Below are 9,454 nucleotides of genomic sequence, written 5' to 3'. Positions count from 1 at the left end.
GCCTAACTGCAAATGAGTGCCTCTCTTTGTTTACTTGCTCTTTTGATTATTACGGAGCCATTATTACAAATTCTCTAGAGTTTCCAATATAAATCAAAAGCTTGCAGTTTTACCTTGAAAGTTTTGCGAAGAGTAAAGCGTCAAATATATAATCAGTTCGGTAAATCGCGAAAGAAAAAGTAAACAAAGAGAAACTGTCATTTGCAGTTAGGCCCTTTTGTCGTGGGACGGTCGAAATCGAATTTCAGAAACAAAAATTCAAATTAAAATAAACTTATAATCATATACAAAATTAATTAATTTTATCCAATTCTGACTTCCGATTCTGCAATTATGGGATGATGAATTTTTAAAATTCAAACCGATATAGAAGATGACAATCCCGAAATGCTTTTAAGTTGGACTCAAAACTATTGCAATTTATTCGTCATATAGTCATGCGAATTGGTTTGGGTTATGCTGGTTCCTGAATACCAGTTCTGGAAGTACCTCAAATTACCGTAAACTCTCAAGTGGTACTTACTTCAACATATCATGGAATGTTTAATCGATTGTCACACTTTTAGATTCAAATTCGATCTGATTTGCATTTTCGACATTACAGAGTAATGAGTGATTAAAATCTCAAATTGCTGCTTAAAACGACATTTCAAAAGGTACCGAGAACGAACCACATTTTTTAAAAATATTTATAAGCACGTACATGTCTTTATTATTTATCTTTGGTTTTATTTTATGTACCTCGTTTTATTTTATAATTGGCCCGGAATAATGGTTCTGGAAGGATTCCTAGTCAAAAGAATCGTAGCAAAGGATTTTATTTGTTTAATGAAAAGTCAAATTATCAGTTGTATAAAGAATCCAAAGCTAGAATTATTTTTATATTGAATACAACGAGATTTTAACGGTCTTTGATTGTATCCATATTTTTTATCTAATGAATAAATTCTTTGATTGTGATTCCTCTGTTTTGGATTGAGACACTTTTGATTTTAAGCATCAGACAGAAGTTAATTTCCGTTATCATATACTGTGCGCTGTAAAATGATATGAACATTACTTAACATATTGTTGAAAACAACGACAGTATAACAAAAAGCGTTAGCTGCTGGAACTATCATCCATAGCAGGAAAAAAAGCAAACGTTTAATGCAATTCTCATTCATCGTATCTCTCTCTTCTCGGATCACAACGTTCCATTTTCCGTAATGTTCCTCACGTTGGCACCTGTCAAATATACAGCGAATGAACTCTTGCATGGTACGCACACATTGCCACTCGTTTTTTGTCCGATTCCCATGTGCCGCTTTCCTGCTTGGATTGTTGTGTTTTTCCATCCTCAGTACGATGGGTGAACGGCTGCTGCTGATTTTGTCTGGTTTCGACACAGGAGAGCCGATCGGGTTCATTCATTCTGTGTTGTCATCGACACGACGGCGGGTGTGCGGTCCGTTTTCTGTCTGGTGTTATTTTTTGACTATAGGCAAGAAAAAGGCAAAACTGTCAGCCATCGAACGAGGGAAGTTGAAATTAGTGTCTTCGGTGAATGGCGATAAATATTTGCGATATCTACATTTGCGGAGGTAAACTGTAAATTGACAGTGTGCCGTCTTGCGGTTTGTCGTTTTGTTCTCTGCGTAGTGCAAATTAGTACGGAACGGAATATGACAGAAAAATTACGTGGTACGGAATGTCAGTTTTGGTGAAATTGCGAAATCCCCGAGGAGATTGTTTTTCGGCAGTGGCAAAATAAATTTATTTTTCTCACTTGGTGAATCAGCAACTTTGGAATAACTATTGAAAGTACGGTTCGAAGATAATCGCTTGAATTACTAGCAATGCATTGTTCGAACGGTAAGTCGAGTAATGACCTTTTTCCCATTGCCTTGCTATATTGATTGGCAAACAACTATTTAAGTAGACTACAGCAAATTCATACACTTACAAAAACAACATCCGTAGGTAGTAACTTTACAGGTTCGCGATGAGCACGAAAATTGATTTTCCCGTTTGGCTTTACTCCTCACCTGTGTCCCGTGTCCTATACCATACCATACCATTGCGGGAATTAGTATTGGTTGGAATACCACCAATGATGTTCTATTATTAGTGTAATTCGCTAATTTCGTTTTCAATCATATTCTAGTGAGAAATCGTTTAGCAATTAAAGATACGGGAATCTAGGAATGGAACGTTTTGTTTTTCATTTATGGATGTTGTTTTTACTAATGTGACTCGTTACTCATCGGTCGTTATTGCATCTTGTGATTGATGATGACTATGAAAAAAAATCTACCGGTGCGGCATTTTTTTTTGTTGTTGCGGGGTAACATTTACCAATTACAGCCCTGTAGCAAAGAATCTACACTCAAAACTATTATTGAGCAGTTATCTTGAACGGCAAGAACTTAAACGTGTGGCTTATTGGACTTTTTTTTTTTTTTTTTTTTTTTTTTTTAAATAACTATTTATTGGAATATGAGTTAAAATTAAATTATTAAGATTTTAAATTGGGTGTTCAGCCACAAGTGGTGACTTTTCAGCCCTGTTATATATATATATATATATGATTTGGTTATTACCATGAAGACATCATTTGCTTCCGCAATTCTGAGATTTTTGTGTAGGGAAAATTCTAAACCTACTTGTATTGTGTAATGGGGAAAAGGAACTTATATACTAACTTACTAACTAATACAGAGAGCGAATCGATTCAATTGAAGATTGCATCGATTTTTGTCGGAATTTGCTTATAATATTATGTGACATTACATCTAATGGTTCTATATTTGTGAGTCTGTGTAACTCATTTGTACTAAACCAGGGAGGACGCTTCAGAATCATTTTCAGAATTTTATTCTGAATCCTTTGAAGCGTTTTCTTCCTGGTGGAACAACAGCTTGACCAAATTGGTACCGCATAAAGCATGGCTGGTCTGAAAATTTGTTTATAAATTAACAATTTGTTTTTTAGACAGAGCTTAGAATTTCTGTTTATAAGAGGATATAAACATTTAATATATTTATTACACTTTGCCTGGATTCCTTCAATGTGATCCTTGAAAGTGAGTTTTTTGTCATACGTTAAACCTAAGTATTTAGCTTGATCAGACCATGTCAATTCCAAGCCATTCAATTTGAGAATGTGATTATTGTTTGGTTTTAGAAAAGAAGCTCTTGGCTTGTGAGGAAAGATAATTAATTGCGTTTTTTGCTGCATTTGGTTTAATTTTCCATTTTGACAGATAATCACTGAAAATATTTAAACTTCTTTGTAGGCGACTGCAGATCACTCTTAGATTTCTACCTGTGGCTAACAGACTTGTGTCGTCACAGAATAGCGATTTCTGACAACCAACGGGTAGATTTGGAAGATCAGAAGTGAAAATATTATACAAGATCGCTCGAACCCTGCGGAACACCGGCTCGTACGGGTAGCAATTCAGATTTACAATTCTGATAGCTAACCTGAAGAGTACGATCAGTTAAATAATTTTGAATCATTTTGATCAAATAAATAGAAAACTGGAAATCAGACATTTTTGCTATTAAACCTTTGTGCCAAACACTGTCGAATGCTTTTTCTATGTCTAGAAGAGCAACTCCAGTGGATAACCCAGAAGATTTATTTGATTTTATCATGTTCGTTACTCTGACAAGTTGATGAGTAGTTGAATGTTCATGACGAAATCCAAACTGCTCTGGTAAAAAAATTGAATTCTCATTTATATGAGTCATCATTCTTAACAAGATAATTTTTTCAAAAAGTTTACTGATAGAAGAAAGTAAGCTAATTGGGCGATAACTTGATGTTTCTGCTGGGTTTTTATCAGGTTTTAGGATAGGAATTACTTTAGCGTTTTTCCATCTTTTTGGGAAGTAAGCTAATGAAAAACACTTGTTGAAAATTTTAACCAGGAGTCTCAAGGCAACATCGGGAAGATTTTTAATAAGAATATTAAAAATTCCATCATTACCAGGAGCCTTCATGTTTTTGAGTTTCCTAATAATTGATTTAATTTCATCAAAATTCGTCTCAAAAATGTCATCGTGTGATAACACTTGGGTTGAAATATGATCATACTTCAGTGAGACTTCATTTTCAATAGGACTCACAACGTTTAAATTAAAATTGTGGACACTCTCGAACTGCTGAGCTAGCTTTTGAGCTTTTTCACCATTTGTAAGAAGTATTTGATTTCCTTCCTTGAGAGCAGGAATTGGTTTCTGAGGTTTCTTAAGAACCTTAGAAAGTTTCCAGAAAGGTTTAGAATATGGTTTAATTTGTTCAACTTCTTTAGCGAAATTTTCATTTCGCAAAAGAGTAAATCTATGTTTAATTTCTTTTTGTAAATCCTTAACTATGTTTTTCATAGCAGGATCACGAGAACGTTGATATTGTCGTCGACGAACATTCTTCAACCGAATGAGCAGTTGAAGATTGTCATCGATGATAGGAGAATTTAATTTAGTTTGAGCTTTGGGAACTGAAAGATTTCTAGCTTCGATAATATAATGATTCAAATTATCAATTGCTGTGTCGATGTCCGCAGAATTTTCTAAAATAGTTTCATGATCCACATGATTTTCAATGTGAGATCTGTAATCCAACCAATTAGCTCTATGATAGTTGAAAATAGAACTAATTGGATTAATTATAGCTTCGTTGGAAAGTCTGAATGTTACAGGAAGATGATCTGAGTCAAAATCAGCATGAGTAATCGGTTCACTACAAATGTGACTTTGATCTGTTAGAACCAGATCAATTGTAGACGGGTTTTTCACGGAAGAGAAACAAGTAGGATTACTGGGATGAAGAACTGTAAAGTAACCAGCTGAGAGTTGATTATGAAGTATTTTACCATTACTGTTATTTTGCCTACAATTCCACTGGACATGCTTAGCATTTAAGTCCCCTATTACGAAAAATTTCGATCGATATCTTGTAAGTTTTTGCAAATCGCCTTTAAAGAAATTTAATTGTTCGCCGGTGCATTGGAATGGCAAATATGCTCCAGCGATGAAATAAATTCCATGAATGGTTTCAACTTCGATTCCCAAGCTTTCAATAACTTTAGTATTGAAAGAAGGTAAAATTCGATGTTTAATTTGCCGTTGGACAAAAATGGCAACTCCACCACCCATTCCAGTAAACCTTTCAAAACGATGAACCTCATAATGTGGATTACTTTTCAATTGGACATTTGGTTTAAGAAAAGTTTCTGTCACAATGGCCATATGAATTTTGTGAACTTTGAGAAAATTATAAAATTCATCTTCACTCGATTTCAAAGATCGAGCATTCCAATTTAAAATATTCAAATAATTATTTAACATCACTGTTAAATTTTAAATTCATTATAATATTATTTGCAAATTTCCATCCGATTTGAAATGCTTCAAAAAATGATGAAGTCGAATTCATTTGGATGATCATTTGAAAAAGTTGATCTTGTAGGTAGATCATTTTATTTTCAGTTATATCGCCTTCAATTTAAAGACTTCATTTAAAGAAGCGAATGGCATTGAAGGAATAATTGTAGGTAGACTGCCATTAGAAGAAGATGATTTGGCCGGTCTACCTATTAATAAATTGTTTTCGTTAGAAGAAGAACTGCAAGGCGGTCCTGTGTTTTGATTATTTACATTAGAAGAAATAGGAGATAGATTTCTACCTAATATACCAGCATAACTGACATTAGAAGAAGATGATGACGAGGTCGATCTACCTGTCAATAAATTGTTTTCGTTAGAAGACGAATTGGCAGGTGCCTTAGAAGAATTTTCAGGTATATTCTGTAAATTTAAGGTCGTTGATTTGACTTGTTGTCTAAGCGAACGAGCGTTTAAAATTTTTTCCCTGACAGGACATTTCAAATAATTGGATTTATGATTTCCATTGCAATTTGAACATGAAAATTTATCAGTGGATTCATTCATTGGACAAGCGTCTTTCGAATGCGATTTACCACAATTCAAACACCGTATATCCATATGACAATTTTTGGTTCCATGACCGAAGCCTTGGCAACGACGACATTGCGTTAAGTTAGCAATACGATTATGCCGTTTATAATGTTCCCAATGAATTTTAATGTGGGAAATGAAACGTACTTTTTCTAAAATTTTCAAATTGTTTACATCACTTCGATTGAAGTGTATTAGGTAAAGTTCATGGGAAATTCCAGAGCGTGGTTTAGAAGTACCATTCGCTCTTTTTTTCATAAGTATTACTTGGGAAGGGGCAAAACCAAGCAATTCTTTTAGTTCATTTTTAATTTCATCAATACTTTGATCATTTGATAAGCCTTTCAAGACAGCCTTGAAGGTTCTGTCTGATTTTATATCATATGAATAAAATTTATGAAGTTTCTCGGACAAATATCGAATAAGACGTTCGTAATCTTCCAATCCATCCACCAAGACTCGACATTCTCCTCTTCGTCCGATTTGAAATGAGACTTTTACTTCCGGGAGAAAAGTAGAAAGCTCAGTACGGAATGCTTTGAAGTCGGAAATCATCACCGTCACTGGTGGCATAGATTGATGTTTCTTCCCAGAACGACAAGCGTCCATTTTGGGAATTTTTGAAGAATTTTCTTCTATGTCGCTACAATCGGATTCAGGAAGAATCTCGTAAATATTGTTAGACGGCATAGGATCAGCGGAAGGGAAATCCGTCCGTTGTCTTTTATTTTTACATTCAGATTCTATAAGATCGTGAATGTTATTAGAAAAATGTTGAATAACGGATTGTGATTTATTCCGTATTGAATTATTTTTAGCCTTAGGCTTGTTGCCTTTCCGGTTGGACGCAGGCATTTTTGAAATTAATGAAATTTTAAATTAAATTAACTAGGCTAAATTAGTCTTCGATTAGACTCCTAGCTAGCCTTAAAAAAGGCTGATTAATTTCTTAGTCACTCTAATATCACTCTTTGTATCACTTAGTCACTCTAATATCACTCTTTGTATCACTTAGTCACTTAGTTAGTGATTCAGGTAGCCTTGAAAAAGACTGAAGCCTTGAATCAATGAAACTCTAGGTAGCCAGAAAAAAATTCCAGGAGCCAAGAGCTATACGCGTGCGGTGCGAACGACTGTTCAACACCGACTGGCTTATTGGACTTATTGTTGAAAAGTATTCCGTGTAGCTATGGAATTAGTTTTCAACTAGAGAAATCACCTAAATACTACCGAACAGGAGGAAATGGAACCAAGCTATTCAATTTCATGAAGCCCAATTTCCATACTAAAATTGTTATCTTTCGACAATAAGCGGAGAACTACTCCGTCAGGGGTGCTTTGAAAAGAGCATGAAATAGTTCATATATTTACACAAAAGAAAGCAATTTGAACATGAAATATCGCGAATATTTTAGCATTTGAAGTCTTCAAACAACTTTTCGAGAGATTTAAAGTTTATCAACAAATAGAAATTGTATTTCGGAAGTACTTAATCAGATGGAATTAGTGTGCTTGGTATTGCACATATTTCAATATCCATATTATGCTCTAGTCTAGGAAAACTAAAAGATTGAGAGCGATTTCGTCTTCATGAGAGAATGTAGAATGTTGGTGTTTTCGGAAAGAATGTTCCTGAGTTCAAAATAGATCAAATAGTGTAATTGATTGTGTGACATGAAACTGAAAACTAGTTTTGCTCTCAGTGAAAGCATATTGGAAACTTAATATGATGTGGATATTCTCGAAATGACACGTCGCGAGCAAAATCTAAAAATAAATTGGGCAGAAAAGAAGGCCTGGGATAGTATACATTTAGGCGATATTACTCGTAAACAAAAAAGCGAATTTATGCATCCCACTACTACCACACCACGGAGAGAATCCGGTTTCGAACTTAGGTGATTTGGAATGCGAACTTTTTGCGATTGCCATGGACTGTAAGTGCTAGCTATAAGGAGACGGAAAATGTTCGGTTATATGACAAGCAGTGTAGTTTCACAAAGCTGTATGCAGGTAGTTTCTGTCAGTGCACACTCGTTGCGTCGCTTCCATCTCGCATCCGCCGTGAATAGCTTTGTGGCTATTTGAGCACAGTATGAAAATGCACTCTTTGTCCTTCTCATATCCAAAGCTGTAGCATTCGAACATTATAACATTAAATTGAGTTATCTACTTCATCTCACACAACTCGCACATGTAATCACTTTGAAAAATGAATTTAGAGGTTCTGAAGACCGAACGTTTTACAGTGTAGTCTTCTACAACACAGGGAACTTGAATTAGGAATCCGGCAATAAGGTATCCCAGATCATTTGTTTCGACTAATTGGAACAATGAATGATTATCTCGCTTCTGACCACAGATAGAACCAGAATCTTTTCAGTAAATTTTTAGTTCTTGTGTAGACTTATAATTTACAACCATTTGATGCAGAATTAGTCCTGTGACTCAAAATTATGAAGATTTAGTTAGACGGTTTCTTTGGAAGAGTGTATTAAAGTTCCAAGATCTATTAGATGATTGATAAAATACTTCTCATAGCATCTAGCGTTAGTGAGTATATGAATTTCTAAGCATTTATAACTAGGAATGAAAATTATTTGAAGAGTGTCTTCGACACAGTTAGGAATAGATAAATTAAACATATTTTTGTGACATCTATAAGCCACTAAAGTATTATTAAGAATTAGTTCTAGGCTCTGAAATCTGATACATTCAATGTAGTATTAGTTCGAACTTCGTAAATAATGAACTTTTCCATACTGTGGGATATAAAGTTATGGGTATTTTCAGAACGGGTTTGGCGAGTAGATGTTTTGTATGTTTGTTTTCCGCATGTAGAAATTCGATAACGGTACCACCATTCATCTCAGCTTCAGTAGTCATCTCATATACTAAAACCATACGTTAGAGTGAAATCTACGGTCTCTGTCGGAGAGCTACATTGACTCTACGAGTTAGATGAAAATTTGCTTCAAGTTTTCTCGTGGCTATTACAGCAATATCGTACAATTGAACTATTTTTTCTTCGGTATATTGTTTCTTACAGTCGAAGCATAGATATTGCATTCAACTAGTCCGACTAGTCCGTAAATAAACATGACGACTCTACTGACGAGATGTCTATTGCTACAATAACCCTACTATGCCGGCTTAAAATAAACGATATTCAATTCAATTCAACCCTACTAGGCAATCACTTTAAATATCGAATTACGTATGATTTGCATATTGAAAGATGCATTGAAGTTTAAATTCAGTTCAATTATTCCATGAATTGAATTACGATTCAAAGAAGAGCGAGTTCTTTAAAAGTGAATTGATCTAATTTAAAGGACTTGTTAGTTGATGCACAAAAATTATTTTGGTCATCCAGATCCTCGAAAATAATGGTTAAAACACTTTAGAATTGAATTTTGCGACGTCGTATGACTACAAATGTCGAAACATTTTTTTTAAACTGAACACAAAAACTGTTACAGGACCGA

At 34.5% G+C, this 9,454-nt stretch overlaps 1 protein-coding gene across 1 annotated transcript in view; it reads left to right on the top strand.

Annotated features, from left to right (window-relative positions):
- Window positions 1-1,404: 1,404 nt before the first annotated feature.
- Window positions 1,405-9,454, top strand: part of LOC131434970 (E3 ubiquitin-protein ligase AMFR-like) — a 92,862-nt gene continuing 84,812 nt past the window's right edge. The window contains exon 1 of the mRNA XM_058602350.1: window positions 1,405-1,854. The gene's annotated coding sequence lies outside the window, so the exon portion shown is untranslated. The remainder of the gene's footprint in view (window positions 1,855-9,454) is intronic.

The sequence above is a fragment of the Malaya genurostris genome, chromosome 3 (assembly GCF_030247185.1).
Source record: "Malaya genurostris strain Urasoe2022 chromosome 3, Malgen_1.1, whole genome shotgun sequence".
NCBI lineage: Eukaryota > Metazoa > Arthropoda > Insecta > Diptera > Culicidae > Malaya > Malaya genurostris.
This window is presented reverse-complemented; position numbering and strand designations above follow the sequence as displayed.